This window comes from Diabrotica undecimpunctata, chromosome 7 (genome assembly GCF_040954645.1).
Source record: "Diabrotica undecimpunctata isolate CICGRU chromosome 7, icDiaUnde3, whole genome shotgun sequence".
Classification (NCBI taxonomy): Eukaryota; Metazoa; Arthropoda; class Insecta; order Coleoptera; family Chrysomelidae; genus Diabrotica; species Diabrotica undecimpunctata.
In genome coordinates, this window is record NC_092809.1 from 33,975,684 (window position 1) to 33,992,151 (window position 16,468).

Sequence of the window (16,468 nt, forward strand, 5' to 3'; positions counted from 1 at the left end):
TGAAATAGGTAAACCCACGCTAGAGCTTCGTAGGCAGCTATTAACCCTTAATTACACTTCTAGCATAACTCTAAATAAAAGAATTCCAATAAATAATAACATTTTAGATATATCCTCGGCTAACGACTCTTCCAAGTTCAATCTCCCATATTTTCGGAGAATTTATCATGCAATGAACCTACTTAACTGGAAGTTATTTTAACTCTTATATCAATACCAAAACATATCTTCATCTTGGATTATAAAAATTCTAACAGTCAATTGCAGTCTATTACAATTCCAACAAAATAGCACCAACCCTAATCATATCATATAACTCTTCAGAGATCTAATTAACTCCCATTCCGATTACACACTATGCTATACAGACGCGTCTAAAACTGAAAATGGAGTCGGGGTGGCAATAATTAACAGCACAAAGATTCTCAAACATAGAATTCCAGATACTATAACTATATGAACAGAAAAACTCTATGCAATTTACCAAGCGATACTACACAACTACAGATACTACAAATGCAAATAAAATGAACAAAATATTAATCGTGAGAGATTCTTTGTTATCACTACAAATAATCAGGAAAATATACACGCAGCTTCCATTAGCTTAACTAATAAAAGAAGAACTAAATAAATTGCATACTAAAGATACAAGCATCAAGTTTCTTTGGGTCTTATCACATGTTGAAATATTAGGTAACGAAGCAGCAGACAAAAATGCCAAAGAAGCATCTGTTCGAGAACTGGAACAATAAATGGTCACGCCATCAAAGCTTCAGGAGATAAAAAATATGATTGGACCATGGCAATGACCGAGGTATCCAGACGAAAGCAAATAATGATTTCCCGTTTACGACTTGGACTTACCCAGTTTTCTCATGACCATTTGTTCAAGAAAGAAAAACGCCCAATTTGTGATGAGTGCAGTTAACCCCTTACGGCAAAATATGTGCTACTGGAAAAGTGTGAAAAGTTAAATCGTCACAGAATTAAATACCATTTACCAAACAATCTTAAAGACATTTTAAATTCAGAAAACACTATAGATAACTTACTTTTGTTTTTAAAAGACTTTAATTTAACAAGCAAAGTGTAATTAACTGTTACTGTTCCGTTAATAACTTTATTAGGTTGAAGCGGGATTTTTGTTTAAAGATTTCTGACAATTTCATCTATTATTTATTTGCCTATAATTTTCAAACTGATTTTAGTATCTTTTGTGTATTCGTATATAAATTTTATGTGACGAAATAGTTCTTTTGGCCTTATAATTTGCATATTACGTTAATCTCTTTTATTTTTGTACATATGTACTAAGATTGTGTTTCCAAAACAACAAGAAACATGAAACACAACCCTTAAAATAATGGAATTGAACAAAAAGTAAAATGAAATAATAAACAAAATAAGAAATTTTTAAAGAATTATTAGTTATATCCTGATATTAACTTATGCATAAGTATAATATATGAGCATTCAATAATTGATCAATTAAATTGCAACCGCAGCACTTAAAGTCTCAAATTACAACAAGCCGCTCTGGAGCTCGAATTCTGCTTGTAAATTATGCATCCCGTATTCAAAAGTGAAAGAGTCCTGGACAGAGATTATGTAGAGATAAGTGAGAGGGAGCCCCTAACACTCCCTTTTAGTTATCTGGTTCCCTGTGGATACAACACCTTCACCAAAGCGTTCCCGTGACGACATTAGCGACGCTCTAGCGCCTCGGATTCGCCGCACAATGTTTTATTCATTTTTTACTTTGTTTAAAGTTTGCTTTTCTCGAAAAAGGAAGAATTCTGCGGAATTTCAATCATTTTTCTTAAAAATAAGGTGATGTTATTTTAGATTAAGAGATTATAAAGGCCTATATATTAATCAATAAACAAATAGTTTTCTGGTTCATAGTTGAATTAGTGATCATATAATAACTTCATGGAATTACCTATACGTAAGTTGATTAACTGGCTAGTACTTTTTCTGAGCAATCCCATTTCGCTAGCTTGTATGCTAGGGTTATTTATTTATCTCTTTGCGTTATTTCTCAGCTTTCAGAACAACAGAGTAGGTGTGGCCATAGTCACATTAAGACATCGATGACGTTAAACATGATAAAGTAAAAAATAATGTCAAGTCTCTACTACTATCAGCGGACAGCCAGTAAAAGTGATGAGTGAAAATATTGAGGGAATTCAGATAAGGATGTATATTCTCACCTTTATTATTTAACTTTTACTGAGAAAATATTACGGGAAGCTATTGAATCTAAAACGAAAGTTAAAAAAGTAAATGGGTTTTTAATTAACAATATTAGGTGTGCTGATGATATCGTAATAATAGCTGATAATGTAGAAAATTTAGAAAAAATCAGATCATCCTCAGTGCCTTCTTTTGTAATTGAAGCTAACACTAAAATTGTAGCTGTGACAGCAATATATGATTTTACATTGTTCCAAATTTAAATACTTAAAGAGCAACATGTTTCTTTGCTCGACTTGAACACTTGGTTCTTGTCAGTTAAAACGACACAGACCAACTGGCTGAGGTTTGTAATAATACCTAATATCTTATTAATGAAAACCTTTAGTTAGAATTAAATTTATTTAAATGATAATATTTATTGTCTTAAATCTGCAAATCTCTATTATTGAAAAAACCAGTAAGTAATTAAATTAGTGGAAAAAATGTTTGACGTTGAATCTATGACATCATAAGTAGTATGAAAATTGATTAAGGTAGAAAATGAAAGGAAGTGATGTGGTACTGTAAACATAATAGTGTAAGAAATGGTATAGAAAGTAGTATATACTAAAAGATTAAGCTAAAATCCAATGAAATTGAAGTTAAAAAATTTTGATTGGGTAATGGTGGTTACCTAATGACGGTAAGAGACCTGGTGTGTAAATATCTGAAAGTTTAGAAAGTTAAATAGTAAAATGAATAAGCCTATTAAGAAAATGTATGTGATGATATGATAACAGAATATGATATTCTAACTATTATTATACTGTAGTTTTTTTAGTATGAATATTACCCCAGAGTGAAGTATTTTTAAAAGAATATAAATGAAGCTGAGAAAAATGGATGAAATTATTAATAAAAGAAAGAGGAAATGTAAAATGTTGGTTGAATAACATAAGACAGACAGAAGAAATTGAATACTATGTTGTTGTGAACGGCATGAACAAAGTTAGATAATTAAAATATGTAAATGGAAAACCAGACAAAATGATATGTATGTGAATATGTATTAGAGAAATAATGAAATAATAGAGACTATGTGTTGAGTTAACTGTGAGGAGATTAGATTGACTGCTTATCTGAGTTGGTTAAGTGAAATGTGTAGTATAGGTGGTAATGGAGTCAACAGACTGAAAGTATCGAATGAATGGGTGAAGATAAATGATCAAGTTTAATTTTAATGATGAAGTTTAAGTTTAAAGATTAATGTGAAGAATAATGGTGAAGAACAGTTCAAGCAAGACAAGTAAGGTGACCCAAGAAGTAAGAGACATGAGGAAAGAATATGTGATAAAGTGAATAAAAAGAATGGTTTGATGAATAAAAAGAAAGAAAATGAGGAGTATTGTATGTGTAATGGGTGATTAGTGAGGAAGTTATAAAATGTTAGATGCTAGTGGGGTGGTTGGGAAAGAAGGAAAACAGAAACAAAATGAAAAAGATGAAATTTAAAGGCAATTATTGAAATGTTGATTTGAATTAAGGGAATCAGTTGTCAGTGTATGGGAGTAAAAGGTCGATTTAGGTTAGTTTGGCGGTTAACACAATTGGGGCTAGTCCTCATGTCTCTGTAAATCTCAAGGTCCTCATACAAGTCCAACCGTAAAGTGTTTCTATCTTGGATGTTGTGAATTAATTTGACCCCATCGGGGATGTTAAAATGATGATTGTTAACTTTAAGGTGATGAGAAAAAGCTGATGTATTATCTCTTTTAGAGTGTTTTGCAGATCTAGTTGAAAGTGACCTATAAGTCCTGCCAATGTAGGAGGCATCGCAATCAGAACAAGTCAGTCTGTAAACTCCACTACGGTTCATATAGTGTATTGTATCCTTAGTTTTCTGAAGAATTAATTATAATACGATATTTGATATTTGATGTTTTCAGATAATTTGGGAGTGTGATATGGTAAAGACCTATAAATTGGGGTAGAAGAAGAAGATCGATTAAAAGCAGAATTTTGAAGTAGTTTAGATTCTCTTTTATGGATCTTTAATAGATAAACTCACTGGAATCCTGGAAAAAAATCGTTAACAGCATAACTTCACATACCCCTCCCGCCCACGTGTGGACAAAAATTAAACAAATGAGCAAAAATATCCGCAATAACAGATGGAGATAATGTCATTACAAATGATAACCAAATAACCGAAACGATAACCAAATACTTTCAAAACAAAACTAAGTCTGAACTCTCCACCTTGTACCCCACAAACTACTCATCAACTAACCCTATCCAAACCAATCCAACAAACCTAGCCTTTGCAGAAGTGGAGTTAAATTTGGCAATCTCATCAATGAAAAACTCATCTGCAGCTCTTGATGACATCCCGTCTATCTTTCTCAAACATCTACAGGCAGGAACCCTCTTGAAGCAACTTGTGCTCTACTATAAGATATGTTTCAGCCAAAGCTTTCCGAGTCTTTGGCGACAGTCGCTTATCATACCAATCAGGAAAAATGGCTTATCTTCTAAAGCTGCCAGTGCCTACATGAAAATCTTTGCACATGCACGATGTGCAAACTACTAGAAAAGATTATAAATAAACGTTTTCTTCGGTTTCTTGAAGAAAAAAATCTGATAAATGGAGCACAGGCGGGATTCAGACCCAATCGAAGTACGATGGACAACCTGGTACTTCTCCAAACAGAAATAACCCAAGCTATATCAAATAAGAATGACGTCATCACAGTTGCCTTAGACTTAGAAAGTGCCTTCGACACAATAAACAGAGCTGCTATTATTAGAAAACTTGAGCAATTGAATTTAACGGGTAATATTCTCACCTTTATAACCAATTTCCTACAAAAGAGATCATTTAAAGTAGTTGCAAACGGGAAAACATATCCATCACATATCTCCAAAATGGAGTCCCCCAAGGCTCAGTTCTCAGCCCCACGCTATTCCTTCTTAGCATTAACGATATAAACTCTCTTGTTCTCCCTCCAATAAAATACTCAATATACGCAGATAATCTTGTTCTTTATTGCCAAGGTAAAGTTACAAGGAGCACATGCTCTTTACTCCAAAACACTCTTAACAATCTTCATATCTACTCACAATAGGAAGGACCTATTTTAAATCATATAATTAGTTTTTTTTTTTAACTACGAAACACTTGATACTCACTTTCCAGATTACTTTTTAGTTAAGAAAAATGTATGTACCAAAACTACTCCCAAATTAAAATTCAGCTTAAGTATTATTAAAAATGTTGGAAAATTACCAACATATTAACAAATTGTTATAACAAAGTGCAAACGTAATAACTAAGTAGGTCCACGAGATGTTAAAAAAATCAGCTGCACTTATTGCAAAAGAAATTATGAACTCCCTGGAGACCGAAGGTTTCATGCGTCCAATTTTTGCAAATGAAACATGTCAGTCACTCAATTTTACTTGAGGCATAATCGCCTTCACAGACTGTGCAATTTTCTTGTTTATAGTTACAATTTGTTATTATTTTTCTTTTCTTTTCCTTCGTATTTATGTTTTTTATATATAGATAATAGAGCTTCATCGTCACTTGAATCGTGTAACGATATTCTGTCTTGGATTCTTCTGTTGAAGTCTCTTGTTTCGTAGCACTATTTATCCTTTTTTTTTTCCTTTTTTGTGCAAGGCTGCATTTTTTTCTTCTAGTAGTTGGTCCCTATCTGGTGTGTCAGTTATGATTTTTATTTTTTCTTTACAATATTGACGATCACTGATTTGTTTCGGAGAAGTAGATTCACACTGTGTCTTTATATAGGGCTCACAATATGGTTCGAAATTAATACCACTGTCAGCAATTTGTAAAACAGAATCATGCGGACGGTCCGTTACAGAGCAAGACATAAAGTCATTGGAAGCTAAAAGGATACTAAAAAAATACCAGCTCAAACAAAAACTCTATAGAGTAGTTGGTTCGAAAGTTGATTGTTCACATGTAGGTACATGAACTCTTAGTTATATAAGGGCCCGAAGAATAAAGAGACTTGATAGCCACCCAGTATGTGAAATCGTTTTCATTCTTAAATACTGTTTACTTGACATTGTGTTTTTAATCGTAGTATCAGCAAAAACGTTACGCACTCTGCGTATGAATGAGTATTTTCACCATAACACTGCTGATTGTTTCCTTTTTCTATTATGTGTTATTAAAAATGCTGTTAATAGTACCTTTAGTTGCTTTTATATAATTCCTTGAAGCAAATACAGGATAATTTGTGTTGAAAAAAAACGTGTTATTTAAAACAATAATAGAATGTTTGTTGGATGGTTGCTAATATGCGTTTTGCCGATAAAAAGCTGGTTATTAGAGGTTATTAAGTTTTTAATTGATCTCTCCGCTCGTTATTAGCGTTGATTTCCTGTAAAAAACGTTCATTTTTTATTGTCTTGTGCATCGCTGACATGTTATTAGGACAATTATTTTTTTAATATCACGTACGATTTGCATATATGCGACTTTTGTTTAATAAATGAATTGCTTGCTGCTTTGTCATTCAAGTAAAATCGGAAAATGAAACTAAATAATTATACCATATTCATTCATTGTTTGTTTTCTCGTTACAGTTTAATAAATGTTCAATGAGATATTATTAAAAGAAACGCAAATCAATTTTCAATGTTGTCTTTAAGCTTCAATATGAACTACCTACCTAGACTAAGTCTACTGCCCACTTAAAAACTATATTCCATACACTGATGAAACCGTTGCTGATATCTACCCATGCTAATTATATCGTGGCAAAAGTAGAGACCATGAATCAAAATTTAAATTGACTAACTTTTTAATAATAAAAAATAATAATATAAGAATTAAAACAAGTATTTAACACATGCCTATTTGATGGAAAAACATCGAAGAAATGGAAAATGGGCTACTTAAGCTCTAAAATAAAAATGGAAATAAAAAAGACCCCGATAATTATATGGGAATATGTGTAACACCTTCTGTGGGTAGGTTGTATGGGAAAATCATTAAAGAAAGGATGGAAAGTATGAAATTACACGTTGTATTCGTAAATCTCCTTTGAAAGGTCTATGATAGTATCCCAGTCAACAACCTGTGGAAAGAGATGGAAAATCACGGAGTAGATAACACTTACATAAATGCCGTAAAATATCTCTACAAAGACAATAAACATCGAATACAAGTCTGACTAAACTACTCAGAACTGTTTAAAGTCCATAAAGGACTTTGACAAGGATGCGGCTTGTCACTAACCTTATTTAAACTTTAATTGAAACCCTAAATAACTGAAAAAAAAAATGTGGAGAGATAGAAGTAAAAATTGACGACAACTATATACACGTTGTAATCAGACGTTGTATAATATCTGCTCATTTTGACTTCTTGCTTGATTCTCAGTAAAGAGCACTTGATTTTGTTGAACAAGTAATGCCTCATTTGATGTTGTCAAGTTGGGAAAACATATTGTCTTTTTCTATATTTCAGTACACCCATCTCAAGCTATGGTCCAAGAGTGCCTGGACTATTTAAAAATTTAACAGTTTAATTATTTATTTTTGAATATAAAACTTTTATACCTTTTCACAATAGGATTTTAGTTTTGCAAGTAAAAACTTTCAAATTACCATAATTATTGCTTAATTCATTTGCTATCGATACGATGTTTACTTTTATTCTTGGTAAAAAGAGTACCACCAGTTTAGGGATACCACCACTTTAGGGATTTACAATTTATATCCCATCATCAAGCAATATATCAAGATATATTGATATCTTATATTGTTTTTACTTCTGTAGTATATATCTACTTATCTAATTACATTAAGCAATTTCTTATTTAATCTTATTTTATATGTTTTATAAACAGCTGGTCTGAATGTAAATGATTGAAATATTTTGGAGATAAAATAGAGCTCTATATAGTCAATTTTTACGTTAGCGCAGCATTTCTCAACCTGTGAGGCCCCTCTCACAATAACCATCTGGTCTCACAATAAAAAAGCAGAATTGAATGTTCTGCACCCATATCATTTCAAAGGCATTAAAGATTTCCTGATTTTGGAGTTCTTATTTTTGTCAAACAAAAAATTAAATCGTCAAACAAGCTAGTGCTGTTGCTTTGAGTTCTATAGGTTAGCGGAAAAGTAGTTCTGTTATTGCCGATATCATCATGATCAATCAGCCAATCGCGTCCACTGCTGGACATAGACCTCCCTCAGTTCTTTCCAGTGTTCTCTACACTAGGCCGCTTGTAGCTGATATTGCCGATATACCATCACAAAATTAAACACAGGCAATTAAATGAGCGTCTTTATTGCTACTTGTTGCCTCGTCAAGCTCAATCGAAAAGAATTTGTGATGTAACTTGTCAAGAAGCTGATGTTCTATATCTTCGGCTACATCAACAGTTCGACGGGCAACAGTAGCATTTGAAAGGAGTATCGATTTCAATTGTTTGACAAAATTATCTCCAAAATAGTTTCTACAATCTTCAGAGACAGAGGACGGTCTTCACCAGTGATATAAGCCTTTTTACATATGACTATTTTACATATGGCTACTTTACATATTGCTATTTTATATGATTTTATATATTGATATGATTTTTACTTATGGCTTTTTATATGATACTTTGTAAGAAGCAAGTAAAGCTTTTTTGTTCACCAAGTTTTATTTTAAGAATGATGTTTGCAATCTATATGACTTTAATTTCGATTCAAAGAATTCTCGTGCTTTGTTAACGTTTTCATTATGAGGTATTTTCAAATGGCGTTTGAAATTTATAATCAAATGATACACGTCATTCTTCTTCATTTGTTGTCTTAGTTGAAAATCCAAAAATTAGATATTCTTACAAATATTTTACAGATACACACTTCTCTGGTTTTGAATGCATTTGTAAACCAAATTGTGTTTGTTCAAGATTTTATTTGTACTTCTGTCGGAATCTACTGTGAAGTATCCTTAAGAAAATCCATTGGGAGTTGCTCTATATTGTAAACAATCGATATTTTCAGCATTTTTTTACTTTGTGTTATTAAGGGAATGCGATAAATGTAGATATAAGCTGGTTTGGGTGAAACATCCCAATGTTGTATCTTCTTCTTTAGGTAGGACTTTTGTATTTTCTTCGCCTACCAGTTTTATGCATTTAGTCAGTGTTTCATTAGGGCCAACAGCTTTTCTGGTTTTCACATTTTTTAATTTTCTGTATACTCTGTATAATAACCGTACTTGTATATAAATATAACATTTGTTCAGTTTACTGAATGACGAGTACTCTATAACCCGAATTTCCGTTTGCTCTTCATCGCTCCCTTTTTTCGACGACTGACAATACTTTTAATTAAAGAGAACTGTCGAAAAAATCAACAATAAACGATGACTCGACGAAAGTTGGTGAATGCGAAAACATTTACAACACAAAGTCACTTTTTGAAGCACAATTAATTATTTTTCATGGTGTTTGGTGATTCTCAATGAATGGGGTACACTTCCTTTCCCATTTTTCTTGCTCACTTATAATTTCGGTTTATTATTTCGTATTAGTCCAGTAGTGGCTACGAGCCTAAGAGGGGTGTAAATATAATTGGTATCTTGACACACATTTCAGACAACACAACAAATTGTGCAACACATTGTTATATTTCGTCAAGTTTCTATCTTGGGTGATAAATACCAATATTAATCCCCTTGCCGACGTTTACTGCTTAGGCGTCTTTTCCCAGATCTACCTTGGTCATCATCTCATACTTCTTTCAATAACTTACAAATCAGCAAGTGTTCCTACTGGGCAATTGGCACCTAAGCGTTTAACATGCCCGACCCATCTTGATTTATGTTCTTTTATGTTTGACATTGTAACGATTTAATTTGCCTACCGCATTGGGTATCACTTATAGGGGGTTGAAAGTGGGGACTTAGCAATTACTGGAATTGTAGTGGAGATAGGGTAAGCGAATAAACCGAAACGATTGCGAACGGTCACTCTTGTTTTGGTTGGAGAGCTGGGTCGTAAGTAAGTGAATAAGAGAGGGACTGAATAGGGTAACTACAAAAAAGAAATCAAAAAAATACTTACAGAGATTTTCTGGGCAACACACGCAAGAAGGTTCCTAAACTATTTGAATTGGACGCCATTTAAAAGAATCCTCTTACTGTATAGAAAGAAAGGCTTTTCTTTTAAAAATCTTAAAAGGTAAAAATCTTTTTAAAGGAAACAATTTTAAAGTCCTCGTTTAAAGAGAAACATTACATATTTATTATTACTTCACATCAACAGTAGTGATGAGAAGGTCACGAACGATCCGTTCACAAAGATCTGATCTTTTCGAAGACCCGTGATTGATACAATCACATTCTGTGACCCTATCGTTCGAATGACCTTATGAATCATGCCTATGAATGACGCTGTCTAGTGTTTACGAAATGAACTGTGTGATCGCGACACGTTGCTCGGTCAAATTAATGCATGAACCGCGAACCGCAAAGTATCGTTCAAACGCTGATTTCAGTTTCCCAGAACGGCGAAACCCTTACGCTGCAAAACTGTAAAATTATATAAATTCGAACTGTCGAGTCAATAGTCCCGTAGTCTGTTCTGTTTATAAATTTGAAGGAAATAAAATCCATTTTAATTGTTTCATTATCATTCATTCATGAACATAACAATATGGAATTTATAATTTTATTTAACTTTTTCAAGTATTTTTTTTTATATTTTAATGATTTCTGAAGATGATTTGAGAAATACAAATCTTAATGTCAGCCTTAAACTATATTTCATTCTTCAATTTATAAAAAGAAAATCGAATTCTACACATAAACAACAATATAATTAAAGTCGTTCTAATGAACGAATCTCTATGAACGGGTATTAATTCATATACTCTTAGAAAGACTCATAAACATATCAATATTAAACTCTACACACTTGACCTTTACACAACAAATTTAATTAGTCGTTCATATGAACGGATCTTTATGAACGAATCATTTTAATGAATGACCTGGAAGACCCGGGTCACCGAAACGAACCAGGTCTTCTCATCACTAATCAACAGTTATTACAAATAATATTAACAAAATTTATCAACGAACCTTACAGTGGCAATATTTGTCCAATTTAAACAATTATTTTAAATCAAAATATCATAATTTTGATCAAGATTACTTACATTGAGGTTAACCTTTAAACAAAACAGAATTCCAAATTATGGATATGTACCAAATGTCAGAAAAAGATAATACTGACTGTCATATGTCGAAATGAAATATTAAACCTTTTTGAAATATTAATTAAATATTAAAGTTAACTTTATTTAAAAAAAGACTAATATAACAATTAGCTAATCTATAAAACTTATAATTTTATTTATTTATAATTTTTTAGTTTGTCATGAAAGCAAAATTTTTTTTATTAATGAAAAATGTCTATTTTTACTTAGAAAAACTTTAACAAAAAGTACCTTATATCACTCTGGCTGGTATTTCCTTTAAGAAAGTTTTTGGGATTGGAATTGAATCAAAAAACACTGTTCCATACAAACTGCAAATGGTCTGGGACGACCATGGAACACAACAAAATGGACAAGTCCTGGGGAGGTAGGACACTGATTCGGGCTTCGGATTATCCTGGATGACAACAAACTGCACTCTTCAAAACTCGGCCATTCAATTCTTGTTTAAAACCATGTGGAACTCTTAAATTGTTGGAAACACCGTTTTACACATTTCTGTCATAGGACACAGCACGAAAAATCGGTGATTAACTCAACAAAGACTGCCAAATAGCATCTTGAACTCAAATTCACCTCTCCACAAAAAAAATTGCCAGCTTTGAAGAACTACACGCCCTAAGCTATTTCTTCCGAATCCAAATCTTTACTCTAACTGCTATTACACTTCACTACCCTTCGATGACAAAAAAAAAACAAAAATGAAAAAAACTAAAATAACGAATTTAAATTAAATCCGGGCTAAACAATCAACCCTCCTATCGTGGTCCATAGTAGACTGATTTCATCATTCTCAAAAATTGTTCACCTCCCCGCATACTTTTCCCATCAACCTAAGTTAATATTTATTTGACGCGAAATATTAAGCGGAATCAAGATCAAAGAAATACCAATCTGTAATATATAAACAATGTAAAAATGTTTATATTATCAATCTCAGTGGCGCAAAAAGATTGAGAATATTTTTCGGTGTTTTAACATATACAAGGGAAAATCGAAATGCTACAAAATCAACTAACAACGATAAAAATATTTACAAAGGAAAAATAAACAAACCATTTGACAGCTAATATTGAGTCTCAATAAGAGACACGTAAATAAAATAAATTATCGTTAGAACATACAGAAAAACTTGATGAAGTCATAAAAATTAAGAAGATGCCAAAAACAAACGGAGAGTAAAAAACATAGATTTAGACCTAAGGAACATAGCTGTCAATAAGAAAAACAAAATTAAGAAAAAATCAAATGTTCGAAATAATCAATTCGTACAATGAAAGTCTTGGGATAAGGGGAGAGGAAGACCACAAATGTGGTCGACGCGAAATTAACAAATGTATAAAGAAACAAAGAAAAACAACAAGAAAGACCTCTAGCTATTTAAAATACGGACGCCGCTTCGAGGTGTCGAAGGAATTATTAGAAATGCAAAATATATCTTTTTAAATGAAACTCAATAAATAAATAAATCTAAATCTTTTAAATAAATAAAAAAAATAGTTTAGAGAAATAAATCAAACATTTATTGTTGTCTCACCACAAACAGTTACAAAAATAAATGGCACAAATTACTATATAGATAGTTACAGAGATAAATACCAAAATAACAAAAAAACACTTACTTTGTCCTATCTGTTTACAAACTCTGTTTACAAGTGAGAGGTGATACAAGACAAACAAATTGTTACAAATAAAGAAATATCTTTAAACGAAACTATTTATAAAGAGGTTAACCTTCTTTAAAAAACCAAAACAAATTATTATCAAAAATAGTAAAACGAGCTGTCATATGTTAACATTAAATTTAAAACAGAACAATTAAAATGACAGCTAACCACGCCCTAAGACATATAATTTTAATTATTACAAATTCTTAAATTTTAATGAAAGAAATTATTAATATTAAAAAACGTCTATTTTTACTTTGAAATTTAAACACAAAAAAAGTTACCTTGATTGCACTAAATTACACTTTAAAAGATTTCTGGGGTTACCTTCTCTGCCACACGGTCAAATCCATCTCCAAATTGTGGAAGATGCTCTGAGACGGCTTCTTAGGACAAATACAAACTTGAGGTTGAAAGTTTGGAACACAAACTTTGGACTGGGCTTCTTAAACAATAGCAACAGGTAGAATTAGACTGCAACTAGACATAGAACTTTACAATTAACTGCCACTACACACTAGATTTCCATGAAAAGGGGTGAAGAACGAGAAAAGAAATACAAATTCGACATAGAATTTGGACTAAACGCTGGAAGCAGTTCTGACAACGCCTCAGCGTATAATGAAAAAAATTTTTTTCCAAAACATATTTTATTTTGTTCTCCATTAGAAACCAATACTACCACAAGTTGCTTATGTGAAATTTTTTCCAAAGTACTTATAAATACCATATTGACTGAAGGAAATACATTGCGATATGCACTGAAAAAGTCAAAAGTTAAATTGCTAGAAGTAATGCCAAATGTTAAATGGTTAAACTGTTTTTTACATGAAAAAGCTCTCCTTAAACTCTTTAGTGTCATTAAAAACTCGCATAGTATTATTACAAACTTACATTTTCACAAAAAATGGTGAAAACATGGGCTCTTTATATGTAAATCATCTTTACCACACCGAAGTAAGATAGCTTTTAAGGGGTAACGTCGTGAAAAGAACTTTTCAGTTAATAACAAACTCTTGATGTATTTGAAAGATGATAATTTGGAATAATAAAAGATCTATTTTCAAATTCCCTTTGGATTTTCAGGCTAGCTTTCTTTGCCGATTTCTTCGAACACATAACAATTCTGAATAGTGACTTGCAAGCGTTATGTTATTGTAATCATCGTTACGGATCAAGTAAAAGGATTTAAAAAAACTTGAATTATAGCAGATTTCAATTAAAAATAAGAATTTTGATTTATTTTATTCATAATAGGATAAATTTGTTAGTAAGTTTTTACAGGTTTACTGGAATACTACTTTGGAAAATATAAAACAACAGCTCTGTGAATATTTTCCCAAAGAAATGCAAACCAGGTACAAATAGGTACTGATTCCTTTTTTTTTCAACAAGCTAATTTTTCAATAAAAATGAAAAAAACCTATTAAAATATCAAGCGATGGAATGTTAAAACTAGACTTTTTCCGAAAGAGTCCGGATCAGTTATCGACCAGATGCAAGGATGCTATAGGAATTGGATGATAACTGGTTCCGCTGGATATTATTATAGTTTTGATGTTTTGTAGTTTTGATATTTGTGGAAAAAGCCAAATAATACTAAAGTATTAAAGCAGTAATTGATCTTTTGAAATACATGCCCGAACCATCTAGAACTGAAATTTTTTTGATAATTATTTTACTACACATCAACTAATCATATATCTTAAACAAAAAAAACATAAAGGCGACAGGAACTGTAAGAGAAAACGTGAGCAAAAATGTCTTAGCTAATGAAGAAAATGGCGAGGGGTATATATGATTATAGATTCGACAAATCTAACATGATGACAATAGTGTTTGTTCTATTTTATCCAATTATGATACTATTTAACCACTAGGTCACATAAAACGTTGGTACCGAGCATCAAAATTAAAAGAAAATGTAGTACAGCCAAAATTGTGTACTTCCGACAATTCTGTCCGAATATATCATTATATCGAATAAGTTTAAAAGGTAAAATGGTGATTATTTACGTACTTTCTTGACATGAAAAAGGATGTTTTGAAAAATACCATACAAATACTAACGTTCTCATTTGAGGACACCCTTATCTTTCAAAATATTTAAAAAAAAATTTTTTTTTAGATAAATGTAATAAATGTAACCAAACATTACAAATTTGTATCGTTTACCATTTTTTCCAAGCTAGTGTCTTTTCAGGCGTTAATGGTTTAATAAAGAAATATTAAAAAGATAACTCAAATAAACCTAAAAAAACATTACCATAACATAATGATAAATGAAAAGGCTAAACTTCCTAAATTATCTGACTTTTTCGATAAGTAATTTGTTTTATACAGAAAACGTGTTCGTTGGCATACCTGCCAATGTGAAAACCGTGTCGTTTTCTTATAATTGCTTCTGAAATATTTTTATATCTATTGTTAATAAGTTTGAAGTGCATTCAATAATTTGACATTTTGTAACAGTAAAGTTACATATCGCTTTTGCCACGTTTGGGATATTTTAGATTCCAATTAACATTGTTTTATTAGATTCATTCAGCAACATTCTTAAAAATGTAACAAGAGACACAATGTAACAGATATGTTGAAGCGTTGGTTTGGTAGGTACTTATTCATAAAACTAGCTTTTAGCCACACTCTAACAATATACAACAAACTGATTGATAACAAAAATCAAGTCCAACTGAAAACCTTAATTTTTTTTTAAACCAACAAGTAGACACTCCCACTATATTTTTTATCACGGCGTGCTGATGGGGATATTATGAACCCTTCAAACTTATGAACTTTCAGTTGAAAATGACTCGGCACTATTAGAAACGGTAAACGCTTTTTGATGTCCGTATAGGCACTTCTGATTTATACGTTTTAGCTAGATGATCCAGCAAATATTCTAGTCAATATTTTAAAGTCCTTTGTACAGTATTGGAATATATGTTATATCTAGATATACGTATCTATAAACAAACTATTCTACTCACTGTTAGATAAATAATTTATGGATATATCATTTTAAAAAAGATACTTTTTACTTTCTGTTCGATGTTATTGGCTTATTTGTTATGTATTGTTGTTCATATCATTCACTCTTCTAGAATTATTTTTTCTTTCATACGAATTCTTATATCGTTTTGTCTAGTTTCTTATTTCTTTGGTATCTTCGTGTATTTGTTTACATCTCGTTTTTTCATTTTTTGAGTATAACTATATTTTTGTTAACTGTTCTGTTTTTGTATTTCTTTTCTTTTATGTGCGAAATTTTATCTTAGGGTTGTTTTTTTGTGTAGCAATTTTTGGTACCTTTCTTAGGCGTATTTCTTAAAAAAACATACTTTTGTAAACTCTGAAAAGAATAT